We start from the raw sequence: 16,505 nt of genomic DNA, 5'->3' as shown, positions 1-16,505 counted from the left end.
TATTTTTTTTTGCTTCTTTGAATGTCTGATAATATTTGATTGGATGCCAGACTTTGTGAACTAATACCTCACTGAGTGCTTTATTTAAAAATTTTTGTCAATCTTCTTAAACTCCATTCTGCAATGAAGTTAATTGTTTAGAAAGTTTCATCCATGCTGGTTTTAGTTTCAAGATTTTTCCCCCCCTACAGGAACAGAACGGCAATTAGCCTAAGACTAATCTCCACTGCTGAGACAAGACTCTTCTGAGCAGTCTACCCAGTGTCTCATGAATTATGAGGTTTTTCAGTATGGCTGGTGGAAACAGGCCCTCGCAGTGACTCTATAGGAGCAGAGGATACTGTTCCATCTAGTCTAATCCTTTTGGATCATTCTTTTCCCAGTCTCATGTAGTTTCCTCATATACATGCACTCATCATTATTCTGTTCAGTACTGAATGGGGACCTCTGTCATCTTCATGGTTGTCTGTACAGCTCTCTACTCAGGTTCTATGACCTGTGAACTTAGCTTTTTGGTCTCCTTAGACCCTCAGCTCCTTCTCCTCAACACAGGGACTCTGTCTTGTTTCCCCCTTTCTGTTCCACCCTTAGAGGCTCTCTCTAGGCAGTGAAATTGAAAGTGAGAGTCACTCAGTCTTGTCCGACTCTTTGCAACCCCATGGACTATACAGTCCATGAAATTCTCCAGGCCAGAATACTGGAGTGAGTAGCCTTTCCCTTCTCCAGAGGATCTTACCAACCCAAGGATCAAACCCAGATCTCCTGCATTGCAGGCAGATTCTTTACCAGTTGAGCCACAAGGGAAGCCCAAGAATACTGGAGTGAGTAGTGTATCCATTCTCCAGGGGATCTTCCCAACTCAGGAATCAAACAGAGGTCTCCTGCGTTGCAGGCGGATTCTTTACCAACTGAGCTATCAGGGAAGCCCTTCTCCAGGCGGTATGCTGGGGCAATTGTAGGGCTTGATTCTTTTGTTTCTTCTCTCTCGGGGATCACACTCTTTTGCTGCCTGAAGTACAGTGTCTTAAAAAACTGTTATTTCAAACGTTTTTCTAGGGTTGTTTTTTTTTTTGGTTGTTTCAGAAGGGAGAGTATATTGGTCCCTGTCACTCCATTTTGGCCAGAAACAGAAGCCTTGGGAAATTGAAATTTAGTTATAGATTATATAAGCAAAAATAGACAAGAACTTCTTTTATGATATGATGTGGGTCATTCTTGTACATTGCACTTATCTCAACAAATTTAGTTTTTATAATTTTTTAGTTTATTTCTAAATAATTATGAAAGCTAAAGGTATAGCAGTGAGATTATGTTAGGATCCAAGTAACGAAAGCCCCATGCAAGCTGGCTTAGCTTGTATTACTGGAGGCAGGGAAGGCTGTCAGGTTGGTATGATTCATTTGCATAACAATGTCATCAAGATCTTTTCTGTTTTCATCTCTCTGCTCTATCTTCTCTTGTCTTAAATCCTCATCATATTATTGACTATACCTGGTTGTTGATTGATGACTGAAAACAACTCTTGGGGTCATGCTTCCTCTTCCACTTCCAGGAATAGAGTGTGAGTATTTTTGCCCCCAGAATCACCAGAGACCATCTTTTCTAATCTCCTAAGCTAACATTAGACAGCATATTTAAAAGCAGAGACATTACTTTGCCAACAAAGGTCTGTCTAGTCAAGGCTATGTTTTTCCAGTGATCATGCATGGATGTGAGAGTTGGACTATAAAGAAAGCTGAGCGCAGAAGAATTGATGCTTTTGAACTGTGGTGTTGGAGAAGACTCTTGAGAGTCCCTTGGACTGCAGGGAGATCCAACCAGTCCATCCTAAAGGAGATCTGTTCTGGGTGTTCATTGGAAGGACTGATATTGAAGCTGAAACTCCAATACTTTGGCCACCTCATGGAAAGAGCTGACTCATTGGAAAAGACCCTGATGCTGGGAAAGATTGAGGGCAGGAGGAGAAGGGGATGACAGAGGATGAGATGGCTGGATGGCATCACCGACTCGATGGACATCGGTTTGGGTGGACTCAGGGAGTTGGTGATGGACAGGGAGGCCTGGCGTGTTGCGATTCATGGGGTTGCAAAGAGTCGGACATGACTGAGTGACTGAACTGACTGAACATTAGGTAGGGAATTCCTTGGTGGCTGAGACGGTAAAGAATCTGCCTGAAATGCAAAGCAGAAGATATTAAGAAGAAGTGGCAAGAATATACAGAAAAACTGTTAAAGATCTTAATGATCCAGATAATCATGATGGTGTGATCACTCAGCTAGAGCCAAACATCTTAGAATGTGAAGTGAAAATGGGCCTTAGGAAGCATCACTATGAACAAAGCTAGTGGAGGTGATGGAATTCCAGCTGAGCTATTTCAAATCCTGAAAGATGATGATGCTGTTAAAGTGCCGCACTCAATATGCCAGCAAATCTGGAAAACTCAGCAGTGGCCACAGGACTGGAAAAGGTCAGTTTTCATTCCAATCCCAAAGAAAGGCAATGCCAAAGAATGTTCAAATTACCGCACAATTGCACTCTTTTCACACGCTAGCAAAGTAATGCTCAAAATTCTCCAAGGCAGGCTTCGACAGTACATGAACTGAGAACTTGTAGATGTTCAAGCTGGATTTAAAAAAGGTATAGGAACCAGAGATCGTATTGCCAACATCTGTTGGATCATCAAAAAAGCAAGAGAATTCCAGAAAAACATCTATTTCTGCTTTATTGACTACGCTAAAGCCTTTTACTGTGTGGATTACAACAAACTGTGGAAAATGTCTTAAAGAGATAGGAACACCAGACCACCTTACCTGCCACCTGAGAAACCTGTATGCCAGTCCAGAAGCAGCAGTTAGAACCAGACATGAAACAACAGACTGGTTCCAAATTGGGAAAGGAATACATCAAGGCTATATATTGTTACCCTGTTTATTTAACGTCTATGCAGAGCACATCATGTGAAATGCCAGGCTGGATGAAGCACAAGCTGGAATCAAGATTGCAGGAGAAATATCCATAACCTCAGATATACAGATGACACCACCCTTATGACAGAAAGTGAAGATGAACTAAAGAGCCTCTTGATGAGTGTGAAAGAGGAGAGTGAAAAAACTGGCTTAAAACTCAAGATTCAAAAAACTAAGATTATGGAATCTGGTCCTATAACTTCATGGCAAATAGATGGAGAAACAATGGAAACAGCAAGAGACTTTATTTTTTGGGGCTCCAAAATCACTGCAGATGGTGACTGCAGCCATGAAATTAAGACACTTGCTCCTTGGAAGAAAAGCTATGACAAACCTAGATAGCATATTAAAAAGCAGAGACATTACTTTGCCTACAAGGTCCATCTAGTCAAAGCTATCGTTTTTCCAGTAGTAATGTATGGGTATGAGAGTTGGACCATAAATAAGGCTGAGCACCGAAGTATAGATGCTTTTGAACTGTGGTGTTGGAGAAGACTCTCCCTTGGACTGCAAGGAGATCAAACCAGTCAATCCTAAAGGAAATCAACTCTGAATATTCACTGGAAGAACTGATGCTGATGCTGAAACTCCAATACTTTGGCCACCTGATGGCAAGATCCAACTCATTGGGAAAGACCCTGATGCTGGGAAAGATTGAAGGCAGGAGAAGGGGGCAACAGAGAATGAGATAGTTGGATAGCATCGCTGACTCAGTGACATGAGTTTGAGCAAGCTCTGAGAGATGGTGAAGGACAGGGAAGCCTGGTGTACTGCAGTTCTTGGGGTCTCGAAAAGAGTTGGATGCAGCTGAGCGACTGAAGAACAACGAAATTAGATCATATGCCCACCTCTGAAAACTGAAAACTGGAGGATTCACTTATAGTGAATCATTGCGACTCTGGTGGGGTCAGCTTCCCCCAAAGCCATGGGCTGTCAGGAAGGGGTGGGATACCCAAACAACACTCAGGTTCATTGTCAAAAGTCAGAGGAATGCAAGAAACAATCACAGTGTCCATCTGGGTGGGCAGTAGGCTCTTTGTAAGTTCAGTTCAGTTCATTTCAGTCGCTCAGTTGTGTCTGACTCTTTGCGACCCCATGGACTGCAGCACACAAGGCCTCCCTGTCCGTCACTAACTCCCGGAGTCTACTCAAACTCATGCCTGTTGAGTCAGTGACACCATCCAACCATCTCATCCTCTGTCGTCCCCTTCTCCTCCTGCCTTCAATCTTTCCCAGCATCAGGGTCTTTCCAAATGAGTCAGCTCTTCGCATCAGGTGGCCAAAGTATTGGAGTTTCAGCTTCAACATCAGTCCTTCCAATGAATATTCAGGACTGATTTTCTTTAGGATGGACTGGTTGGATCTCCTTGCAGTCCAAGGGACTCTCAAGAGCCTCTCCAACACCACAGTTCAAAAGCATCAATTCTTTGGCGCTCAGCTTTCTTTATAGTCCAACTGTCACATCCATACATGACTACTGGAAAAACCATAGCTTTGACTAGATGGACCTTTGTTGGCAAAGTAGTGTCTCTGCTTTTTAATATGCTGTCTGCTGCTGCTGCTAAGTTGCTTCAGTCATGTCCGACTCTGTGCAACCCCCGTAGATGGCAGCCCACCAGGCTCCCCCGTCCCTGGGATTCTCCAGGCAAGAACACTGGAGTGGGTTGCCATTTCCTTCTCCAATGCATGAAAGTGAAAAGTGAAAGTGAAGTTCCCAGTCGTATCTGACTCTTCACGACCCCATGGACTGCAGCCTATCAGGCTCCTCCATCCATGGGATTTTCCAGGCAAGAGTACTGGAGTGGGTTGCCATTGCCTTCTCCTAATATGTTGTCTAGGTTGGTCATAACTTTCCTTCCAAGGAGTAAGCGTCTTTTAATTTCATGGCTGCAGTCACCATCAGCAGTGATTTTGGAGACCCCCAAAATAAAATCTGCCACTGTTTCCACTGTTTCCCCATCTATTTGCCATGAAGTGATGGGACCGGATGCCATGATTTTAGTTTTGTGAATGTTGAGCTTTAAGCCAACTTTTTCACTCTCCTCTTTCACTTTCATCAAGAGGCTCTTTAGTTCTTCACTTTCTGCCATAAGGGTGATCTTTATAAGTACTTTGGGACAAATAATACAGCATAGGTGTAGTAGTCTCTTTATTCCTAATAAATAAAAACCCAAATTCACTATAATTACAATAGTATTTTTTGGATTCCAAGTTTAGAAATTTTGGATATGTCTGGATATGTAAATTAGGACTTTGGATCAGATTAATTATACTTGGGAAGTTAGAAAGATCACCTCCAGATGCATCTGTAGAATTAATTAATATGTACATGCTTCACGTTAATGTGTGTTTCAGCACCAGTGTCCCTTGTATTTCTTGTCTGTGTACAGTAGTTTGTTATGGGCACAAATTAGAAGACATGATGACTAAGAATAAAGATTCTGGAAAGCCGTGCAGTCACCAACACCATGCTGGCAGCTGAGGGATACTCTGAGGGTCTGAGTCAGGAGCTGACCTATCTGACCCCACTATGGGGTGCATATACTGATATTTAATTGGAAGCTCTCAAGCAGTTTTATTTCAAGTGCCAAGATTTTAAGTTAGTATTTATTTTAGGTACTTATAAAAAAAATTGAAAAGGAAGTCTTAATGCCATCATTGCCTTGAACACTTGGCACAGTATCACAGCCCCTCAGCAGAGAAATGCTAGCGTAGGTCATCTCTAGGGCACACCACATGCCAAGTGCTTTGTGAACACTTTACAGGCAATGGCAAATGTATATCCTCAGATACCCTGTGAAGTTGTCCCTGTGGTTATCCACAGTTTATAGGTAAAGATACCAAGGCACAAAGTGATGGAAGTCCCTTGCCCACTGTCACCCAACCATAAATGATAAAGCTGGGATTGGAGCACTGATGGAAGTCCCTTGCCCACTGTCACCCAACCATAAATGATAAAGCTGGGATTGGAGCACTGGGATTCTCCCTGCAAGTATGTATAATTAACCGCTACACTGGAAGCCTCTGCAAAGTGCTTGGGGCAATTTTTTATATAAATAAAGGCTTTTGGCTTCACAGCTGTGAGTAAACCAGCATACGATGTCCCTGCACTTCACACCAAGCTTTACTCTCAAGAAATGTTACTGCAAGTGCTAGCTGTGCTTCCAGGGCTTCCCTTGTGGCTCAGTGGTAAAGAACCTGCCTGCAATGCAGGAGACACAGATTCAATCCCTGGATTGGGAAGATTCCCTCAAGAAGGAAATGGCAACCCACTCCAGTATTCTTGCCTGGAGAATCCCGTGAACAAAAGAGCCTGGTGGGCTACAGTCCATGGGGTCACAAAGAGTTGGACACTGAAGAGACCAAACAACAACAACAGCAGTTATTCTGAGGCTTATGTCCAGACATCCAGATCAGTGACTCTCAGGAGAAGATGACTTGAAAACCCAGGAGACATTTGACAATGTCAGAAAACATTTTCAATTGTCACTCCTCCGAGGGAGAGATTTGGGGTGTTACTGGTCCCAGTGGATAGAAGCCAGTGATGCACTAAACTTTCAAAGCACAAGGCAGCTCTCAGCGGCAAGGAATTGTCTGATCCCAAAATGCCTCTAGTGTTGAGTGGAAACTGACACAGAGCTCATGATGGACTGGTTGAGGGTGCCCTTGCGGACCTTCCCTAGAATTTTGGTCTTTGTCATTTGAGTAGTGGTGATCCTAATTCTGAGCCCAGGACCCAGAGAGGATATGACCCACTTGTTCCTTGTATGTGCAAGAGCACTGGCTTTGCCTGGCTCTCTAGCCCTGGTAGGTCAGTTGGTAAAGAATCCGCCTGCAATGCAGGAGACCTGGGTTCAATTCCTGGGCTGGGAAGATCCCCTGGAGAAGGGAAAAGCTACTCACTCCAGTATTCTGTCCTGGAGAATTCCATGGACTAAATAGTCCATGGGTCGCAAAGAGTCGGACACCACTGAGCAACTTTTACTAGCCCTGGATGTGGAGCTGGTTGCTCCTCACAATTCTCTCTTTGCCTTGTGGGCCACAGGATAGGTTTCGATTGGGAAGGACACTCTGTCCTTAGTTGTTCCAGGATGAGTTATCACAGCCTGCATGGTTCTTCTGCTCTTCTCAGAGCTATGCTTTAATGGTTACTCTGGTTACTCTGTCCGCCTGCCGTGTTTGCTGAGTCCTGTGGTGGGAGCTGCCCACTGCCTGAGATGCCCTGATAATCCATCTTCCATGTGACCAGCCTGATGGAGTGGAGATGCTCAGCTCCTGTGGGATTGTGTCCTGCAACAGAGTTCTCAGCCCTAAGGAGGCATGGACACACGACCAAAGTGGAGCAGGGGCCAGTCTTTCTGGAGCTGTTCAGTGACACCCTGAGGCATGGGGGCTTTGCAGCAGGGACGATCCTCTCTAAGCCATCATCTCAGCAATGTTCCAGGAATAGCCACTGTATCTAGCGGTGGGTGGTCTGGGTTTGTGACATCCAGAGACATTCCTTTGCCGCTCCTTCTGAGGGCAAAGGGACGGCTAATCCTTCCTCTGACTCATAACTAAAACCAGCTTCCAAACTGGTGAGATTGTACAGCTTGAGGGAGGGGCCTCACGGCCAAAATATCTCCTCCACCTGTTTGCTGCTCCAACAAATTCCTACACATTCAGTTAATATTATTATCACTCACTCCAATTTTATCGATAAGAATCCTTAAACTCAGAGAAGCTAAGTGAATTTCCCGAGGTGACATAATAAGCTAGATGATCCATATCTGTATATTTCTGGCTCCCTACTTTTCGCTAGGTTATTTCAAGGTACAGTCTGGCTGGAGTGAAGATTGTGTGCAGCCATCATGGGCAGTAATGCTGTGAACATATATGGGACTCAGACTGAGCAAAGCTGTGAACGTCAGGTGCAGTGGACGTCTGCTGTTTTTCCTGCCCCTTTCTCTTTCTCCCTTCTTCCCATAACAGCCTTCCACTGGACACAGCCATACGCTACAGCGGATTCTGCCCACCACAGTGCACGCTCCTCTCTTCCGTCCACAGTGATAGGTCCCAAGGAGCACTGGTGAACTTCACATGCCTGCCTGGGCATGAAGACCTGCCTGAAAGCTAGTGTGTCAAGCCCTGTCATCATGATCGGTGATACTTAAAGAGGCTAGACTTGCTGATGGCAAGTCAGCTGGAAGCATCTTGGTCCAGGATGACACACGCTGCATCCAGCACACTGGAGTCTGACACATCAAGCGTGCTTCCAGGATCTGTTTCCTTATAAAATCAAACCACAAACCCTCCAAGGAGTGAGCAGAGAAGAAGGCTGAGGGAGGGGCTATGAACAAAGATTCTCAGAAACCGCTCCCCTGAGCTTCATCTCTCGCTTGGGATTTTCCCCGCAGGGGACATCAGTTTCCATTTAAAGTCAGGCTCGAGGGGGAACAAAATTGTTTCCCTTGGTTCTTCATAGCACAGCTGAGACAATCTGACATTTTCAAAAAGAATTTAACTAAATACTAAGGGAGAACAAAAAGGAAATAATAGCAGACAATACAAATAGTGAGCTTCCAGAGCATGAGTTTCTAATCCTAAGATAACCAAACGCTGGTCTTAAGGATAGGGTAATAATTTGGATTATTGTTCAGCAAATATTCATTCCCTACCCCCTCACTGTGGATGGAATATACACCCTGTCCCATTGGTATTGACCTTGGCCGTGTGGCTTTTTTTTTGACCGCTGGAATGTTAATGGATGCAACTTGAACAGGGTCCTTAAATGTGCTTGCATGGGTGACTTCTGCATCCAGTGATCAGCCACAAGAAGAACGTGCCTTGGGTAGCACTGCCTCTGCAGCCTGGACCCTAGGATGACACGTGGTACAGATGTGAACCTCACCTGAAGCCAGGAGCCCCATCTAGCTGACACAGCAGAGCCTCCCAGGCAGCCCATTCTAGATCAGATGCACTGCTGAAAAAACTGCAGATTAAAGCACAAGCTTTAATCCAGATGTGGCAACTCACTGGGCACTGGGCTGACTTGTTTTTCAGCGTTATCGAATAGCTGACTGATACAGATGATGCAGTGTCGTACGCTGTGTTGTTGAAATTCTTCCCCTGGAGCAAGTCCTGCCCACCTTACTGTCTGCTCCCCATGAGGTGAATCAGGACATCTTAACGTTCCTGTTAGACAGACAGCTGAGTGACACACTGGACCTGACTTCTACCCCCAGCAGAGGGGGAAGTTTATCATCCTACTCAGAAAGAACACCTGCCTCATCACCTCACTGGTCAGTGGAAAGTGGCCTTGCCTTGGTGATATACTGTAGACCTAGAGCGTAAAATGTGTGAACCAGGCAATAACTAAGGCAATGAATGCTTGGGACTGCAGAAGACTTTGCTCCCCATGCTGCTCTAGCAGGAGTTTTCATCCTTCCCTCCCTCAGGGAGTTAATGCCCCTTGTCAGCTCAGCTGCCACTTCCTCAGTGACCTTCACTGACCAGTCCCCCACTAGCCACTCCCATAGCTCTGCTTCTTCAGAACTGTTAGAGATATAATTTCACATTTGATTTGTTTAATATCTATTTGCCCCTCAGACTGTAAACTTCATGAAGCCAAGGGCAAGATTCTGGTTGTTTTTTTCTTTCACCACTGCACACTCCATGCCTAGCATGTATCTGGCACACAGAGCCTTAGTAAATATCAATTGACCGGAGAAGGCTTTTGTCTCTCCCGACCCTTGCAAGTGCCTATGTCCTGGGAAATTATTTGATTTCCTAGACTTTCGTTCCTTTCTCTAGCAATTTTTTATCCCACAGCTCATGAACTTGTATGGTTCTGACCATAATTACAGGGTTCCTTCTAGCCCCTCAAGGTCACACATGCAGGAACAGAAATGGAGTCTTCTTTCACAAAAAGGTCTCATCATCTGCATGGATGTGAGGACTCCTGCCTCTCAGTCAATAAAGAGGGAAACTGAGGCACATTATCCCATCGAGTTTACCTGGCCAACCTTGGCAAATGTCAGAGATGTTGACAGGAAATTGGTTCTGCCCCTTTTGTTGTCACTGTGGGCATACAAGGTTTTCATCGTCCCATGATAACTTTGGCACTGAATGAATACCTTTGGTCTGAAACGCCCAATCCACGTTAAGCAGCCCTGGCTTTAGAGGGTCCACGGGTGAATAGGGACGGATTGGGAGCCGTCCACCGGCCAAGTGTTTGGTAGCAGCTGCCGCATACCTTCCTTTGTTTTTTTCCACCGTCGCTGGTTTTAACCCTCATCGAGAAGGCCACTTTGTCTGGGACAGGGAGGTAATTTCGTCTCGCGTCTGTTTGGCAGCTCCCTGATTACCAGCTGAGCCTGATTACACAGTCTGTGTGCCTGTCCCAGGACAGACGGGCGGCTGCTTCTCTGGAGGATGGAGGCGGCTCCAACTGTGAAATTGCATTTTGAAGTCTCACTTCCAACACTTCTCTGGGGCTAACCCAGACCCCATTCCTGGGGGCAAAGGGCTCCGGGTTCCACAGTTTATTTCAGAGCTGCTTGCACTCCCTTTCTCTCTCCGGCAGGAGGTCCTAATGGGTTAGACCATGCTTTCCTCTCTCCTCAGGCTTCAGATCTGCTGCTTTCCTAGTCAATCCTTGGTTTTCTGTTGGGGTGTGTGTACGTGTGAGAGTGTGTGTGTGTGTGTGTGTGTATGTGTCTTCTTGCGAGAGCAACCTCCCATTCATGAATTCTTCAAGCTTGACCACAATACTCATAAAGGATGATCGAGGACTTCTGTGTGAGGAACTGGTGATGTAGGCTGAGTAAGTAAGACAGAGTTCTGACCCCAGGAACTCTCACAGTGGAAATGAAGATATGCAATGTGGGAAGTTATAATTGTGGGGACCCAGGAGAAGGAAATGGCACCCCACTCCAGTACTCTTGCCTGGAAAATCTCATGGACAGGGGAGCCTGGAGGGCTGCAGTCCGTGGGGTCACGAAGAGTCAGACACGACTGAGCGACTTCATTTTCACTTTTCCCTTTCATGCATTGGAGAGGGAAATGGCAACCCACTCCAGTGTTCTTGCCTGGAGAAATCCCAGGGACAGAGGAGCCTGGTGGGCTGCCGTCTATGGGGTCGCACAGAGTCGGACACGACTGAAGCGACTTAGCAGCAGCGGCAGCAGGAGAAGACATTCCTTTTCTCAGAGAACGACAGAACTGAATAGATCTGGGAAGCCTTCACGGAAGACATGCTACCTTGATTGGGCCTTGAAGAGAATAACTGAGTTTTTTTCCCAAATAAGGAATTGATGGAAGGACAGACAGAACCTTATACCACACAGAGGCATGAAATTGTGAGGTGTGAGGTGGAGAAACAGCATGGGTAGGTAACCCGTCTGGGATGAGTGGAGAAAGGGGAATGATCACACATGCCTGGAAGACACACTATATGGGGCCTGGGGAAGAAGAGGGGTGAAAATATGGCTAGGAAATTGGTCTCAGATCAAAGGATGTTGTTATATGACAAGCTCGTCTGCTATGAGGGAGGCAGGGTCACCAACATTACCACCTGTTTGAACATAAAGCAGGTCATCAAACTTCTGTAAGAAATACCATTTTAATATGATAGATCAAATATTTCTCATAGATACATCAATTTTTGATAGATAAAACACATCATAGATAAACCAAGGAAGGTAACTTTAAAAAAATAATAATTTTATTAAAGTACAGTTGAGTTACAGTTGTGTTTAATTTCTGCTGTACAGCAGAGTGACTCAGTTATATATATATACATTCTTTTTCATATTCTTTTCCATTATGGTTTATCACAGGATACTGAATATAGTTCCCTATGCTATACAGTAGGACCTTGTTGTTTAATCCATCCTGTATATAATAGTTGGCACCTGCTAATCCCAAACTCCTAGTCCTTCCCTCCCTCACTCCCTTGGCAACCACAAGTCTGTTCTCTATATCTGTGAGTCTGTCTTTGTTTTATAGATATGTTCATTCATGTCGTATTTTAGATTCTACATATGTGGTATTTGTATGGCATTTGTCTCTGTCTGATAATTCACTTAGTATGTTCATCTCTAGATCCTTTCATGTTGCTGCCAATGGCATCGTTTCATTCTTTTTATGACTGAGTAATATTCCATCTTGTTTATCAAAAGAAGATAACTTTTAAAAGATCCTTAATAAAGTGAGTTTATGGCTGGATTGAGAATAATTGTCAAATGAAAGTTGGGGCTTATAACACTGAACACTTAGTATGCGCCAGGTACAATGTATGCACTTGATATATGTTCATCTCATTTAACGCTCAGAACAACACTACAAGGCAGATATTAGTGCCATCCCCATTTGGTAGTTGAAAGTGCCTAAAACAATGGGCACTTCTGAGTCATTCAATTTGAAGCCAGTTGGTCTGATTCTGGGAACTGTGTAGTAACTTATGGGCTGTTTGGGAGATAGCCAGAATCCTAGGCCAATTTTCTCGAGGCAGTGATAAGCCACAGAGGATTCGAAGCAAAAGCAAGGTCTGATCAGTGAATGATGGCTTCTCTGTTGAGCAAATAAGTTGCAGAATAAATACTTGCAGAAGTTTCAGGGACAGCCGTTTAAACTATGAGTGGGCCATTGGGAAGAGGAGGCCAGACAGGTGAGTAGGGCTCTTCCTAGAAAAAGTTCTGTGCTAACTGTGCCTTTAAGGAGCCAAGCTGCACAGTGACAGGCTCTGAGGACAGGGGGCTGCCTGTGCACGTCAAAGAATGGTACAGACTTGACAATCTTTTCAATCTTTTCTATCTTTTCAATCGTCCATACGCCTTAAATCACCCCTCAGCAGGGAACCTGCAATTATGAAGGCAGAGATCTTAAACTCCCTTTGTCCTCTTAGGTTTAAACTCAGTCATCTGAAGACAATCTCATAGCCCTTTACTTTGCCAGGCCAAGCTCCTAAAACGATGTGTGTGTTCCCCAACAAGCAGGGGTGGCTTGTGTTAACGACTGTCGCCAGGACACTTTCAGAATTCCTGCAGCCTGAGGTGCCTTTCAACCCATCGCACCGGAGTTCCTGCCCTCAGATTCATCGTTTCACTGCTTTCCAGCCTTCTTTGTCCTTTTTCAACCACCTTTCCCAATGAGCCTCTGAATTTCATCCCTGCTCTTCCTGGGGTCTGCAAATCCTCTGTAATGAGTAGCCATCTGCAGATTTCATTTTTATGCAGTCTCCCCTCCCCCTTCAGGTTGGTAATAAAAATATTAAGCAGGACTAAACCCTTAGCTCACCCCTGCAGGGCCCTGCCAGACAACTCCCCTTGGGATTGGCCGCCTTTTATAACTACCCTTTTTTCCCTGCTGTTGTTTGGCCAATTTATAGTCATCTCCCTCTGTCCTCAGCCTAGTCAATCTAAACTGATTTTGAAAATAAAAGTGTTGAAAGATAGCCCAAGATTTTCTATTTAAAGTCCAAATCTGTGTTTTTTCCCCTATATAGCAGGAAAGAATTATGATATATAAGAGTGTTTTTCCTTCATAACAAGATATTAAATATCAGCATATTTTGAGTGATCTAGAGAGTTGATGAAATGTTTTATTTTCAACAGGCCCTTTGAAATCTTGTGTTCATGAGTTAACAATTGCTAATAAAGAGTAAAGGTATCACTCTGTTTCTCTTTTTGTTCACAAATACAGCCATAGAGCATCTTGCACTTCAGTTTCCCTAAGGTGTTAAAAAAAAAAAAAGGAAACCTGACAAATTTGTGTTTATAACAAACTCCAAGGAAACATTTGATAGACATACAAAAGATTGTTTGCCACATAGAAATACTTTTGTCTTTTGACACAAATATTCCCCCGTGTTTGAAGATCCTACCTAGAGAGATGCCATAGTGGTCTATTTTTTTTTTTAATAGACTTTTAAAATTCTTTTAAAAATAGACTTTATTTTTTAGAGCAGTTTGAAGTTCACAGCAAAACAGAGTAGAAGGTCCAGAGATTTCCCATGTACCCTCTGCCCCCTCCCACACATAACCTTCCCCACCATCAACATCCCCTACCAGAGAAGTACTTTTATTACAATCCATGAACCTACATCGATACATCATTATCATCCAAAGTCCATAGTTTATATTAGAATTAACTCTTGGTGGTGTATGCTATATGGGTTTTGACTAATATATTTGACATCATACATTATGACATCATACAGAATAGTTTCTGCCCTGAAAAAACTGCCCTAAAAATCCTCTGTGCTCTGCCTACTCATCTCCCCTTCCACCTAACCACCCAACACCCACTTATCTTTCAACAGTCGCCATAGTTTTATCCATTGCATTTTTATCCTGCATATACCACACTTTTAGAAGTCCTAGAGAATAAATGTAGCATCTCATTCCTCTGGGACTGCATTACGAGTGCATGACTGTGCTGTGAAATTTGAATACATCTGTTCCTGGACAGTTTTTTTCCCCCTTGCCCTCCCGAGACGTGGAGCTCATGGAGTCAAAAGCTCAGGTGGTAGCATCTGGCCATGAGAAGACATCTTTTCAGGCTCTGTTTATCTGTGCCTCAGTACCCTCGTTATAGCAATGAGGATGGACGGAGATTTAAAAGCAAATATCATCTAACAAATTGGCCAGACCAATTCCTCACCCAGCATCCAGAACAAGAGAATTTGCACTTCTCAGAATTTCCTTGTCAGAGGGAAACACCCTTATCTAGTTCTGTAATGCCTTTATCTTTCCCTCAGTATGTATGTATGTATATATAAATATATGCATATGTATATATACACACATATACACATATATATACAATATATATACACATATTGAGGGAAAGTGAAAGGTATTACAGACCATTTTATATATATATATATATATATATATGCATGCATATGGTGGTGGTTTAGTCGCTAAGTCGTGTCCAACTCTTGCAATCCTGTGGACTGTAGCCCGCCAGGCTTCTCTGTCCATGGGATTCTCCAGGCAAGAATACTGGAGTGGGTTGCCATTTCCTTCTCCAGGGGATCTTCCCAAGCCAGGAATCTAACCCGGGTCTCCTGCATTGTAAGCAGATGATTTACCAACTGAGCTATGAGGGAAGCCCATACATGTATATACATATATGTAAAATGTATATGTATAAATGTAACATATATATTGTCTTATACTTTTATAAAGACTTCTAAAGGGAGAGCCTTCAATATTTGGACCATATTTTTAAATCTTTTGCAACATTTTTCTTGGCCAGAAGTGCTTTAATAAACAAGACCTTCCAAACTGGAAACCTCAATAATATTTTTTATGTTACAACTGAACAAAAGAGCATGAAATAGTAAGAACCCCACTATTCTCAATATATTTTAACTCTATCATATAGAAAGAAGATAAAAGGGAAAAGAATTTTATAGTTCACAGAATATCTGTATCTTTCATCACAAATATGTTATTTGTATTCTTAGGATGTCATTATATATGATAAAGAAATTCATGAAAAGATATATTTTAGATAGGATACACAGTAGACAGATTTATTCTACACATGTAAAATTTGCCTGTGTTGTGTAGGCACATATTTTTGTGAACGTGTTTGTAAAAACATATATAAATGTAATCTCGCTGGTGAGCCATCTCAATTGAAATGGTGATGTGGGTCCTTAGCCAGGTTTTCTTTGTATTTCGGCACACCAGGTCTCAATGGCAATAGAGTGGGAGCTGTCCTGTTTCTAAGTCCCAGAAGCCCAGGTTTGTGTTTGTGTATGGGGAGAGTTAATGAGAACAGAATGGCTTTCTTTCCCTTGCTTCCCCAATCCCATCTGTTCAAACAAAAGGCTGAAAGGGAAAGAGAACTGAGACCCTGCTGGTCAAGGGGGGAGGAATAATAACACATATCCTTGGGCAACATTTCAGCACATGCAACCCTTTTATACTGTGCTAGAGCTTTTATTCAGACAAAAGGAAGTCAGGCCAATGTAGGTTCCATTAAAAAAAAATCATTATTAAAAAAAAATACATTAGCCCCAAAGGCTAGTTTGTTTTTTTTTTTTTTCAATGACTGCATTTGTAAGTTTAGATTAAAAAATGGAAAACATGTAAGGAGGGATGAAAGCAGTTTGGCTCTAGTGAAATCTGCAGAGTAACCCGCCTGTGTAGAGAGTTGTAGAAGAGCAGTTTTCCCTTACTTTGCGTCAAGTTCAAGGTCCTAGTAATAAATATGATCACAAAAGGAGTAAAGAAGGCACTACCCATTCTTCCTAATCTATGAAAATATTGGACCTCCCAGTGGTGGACAAGAAAACAAATTGCTCTCTGTCCGTCAGGTCAATAGATTGTCAACAGAAGCCTAGCAAGCATCTCTCTGGAAGGTCCAAGAACTTTCCTCAGAACAATTCTATTGAGGTTGGCTGGCTCCTAGAGATGGCTCCTAAAATACCAAAGGGACATCCTCAAGGGATTATTCTACAAGGTTTGCTGATTCTCTGAGACATCAGAAAGACTTACTGGATATTATTCCACTAACTCCAGGCCTGAGCTATTGAATCTTCTT

This window comes from Giraffa tippelskirchi, chromosome 5 (assembly GCF_054371585.1).
Source record: "Giraffa tippelskirchi isolate mGirTip1 chromosome 5, T2T-mGirTip1v1.2.pri, whole genome shotgun sequence".
Classification (NCBI taxonomy): domain Eukaryota; kingdom Metazoa; phylum Chordata; class Mammalia; order Artiodactyla; family Giraffidae; genus Giraffa; species Giraffa tippelskirchi.
The sequence above is the reverse complement of the archived record's forward strand: the minus strand, read 5'-3'. Positions refer to the sequence as shown.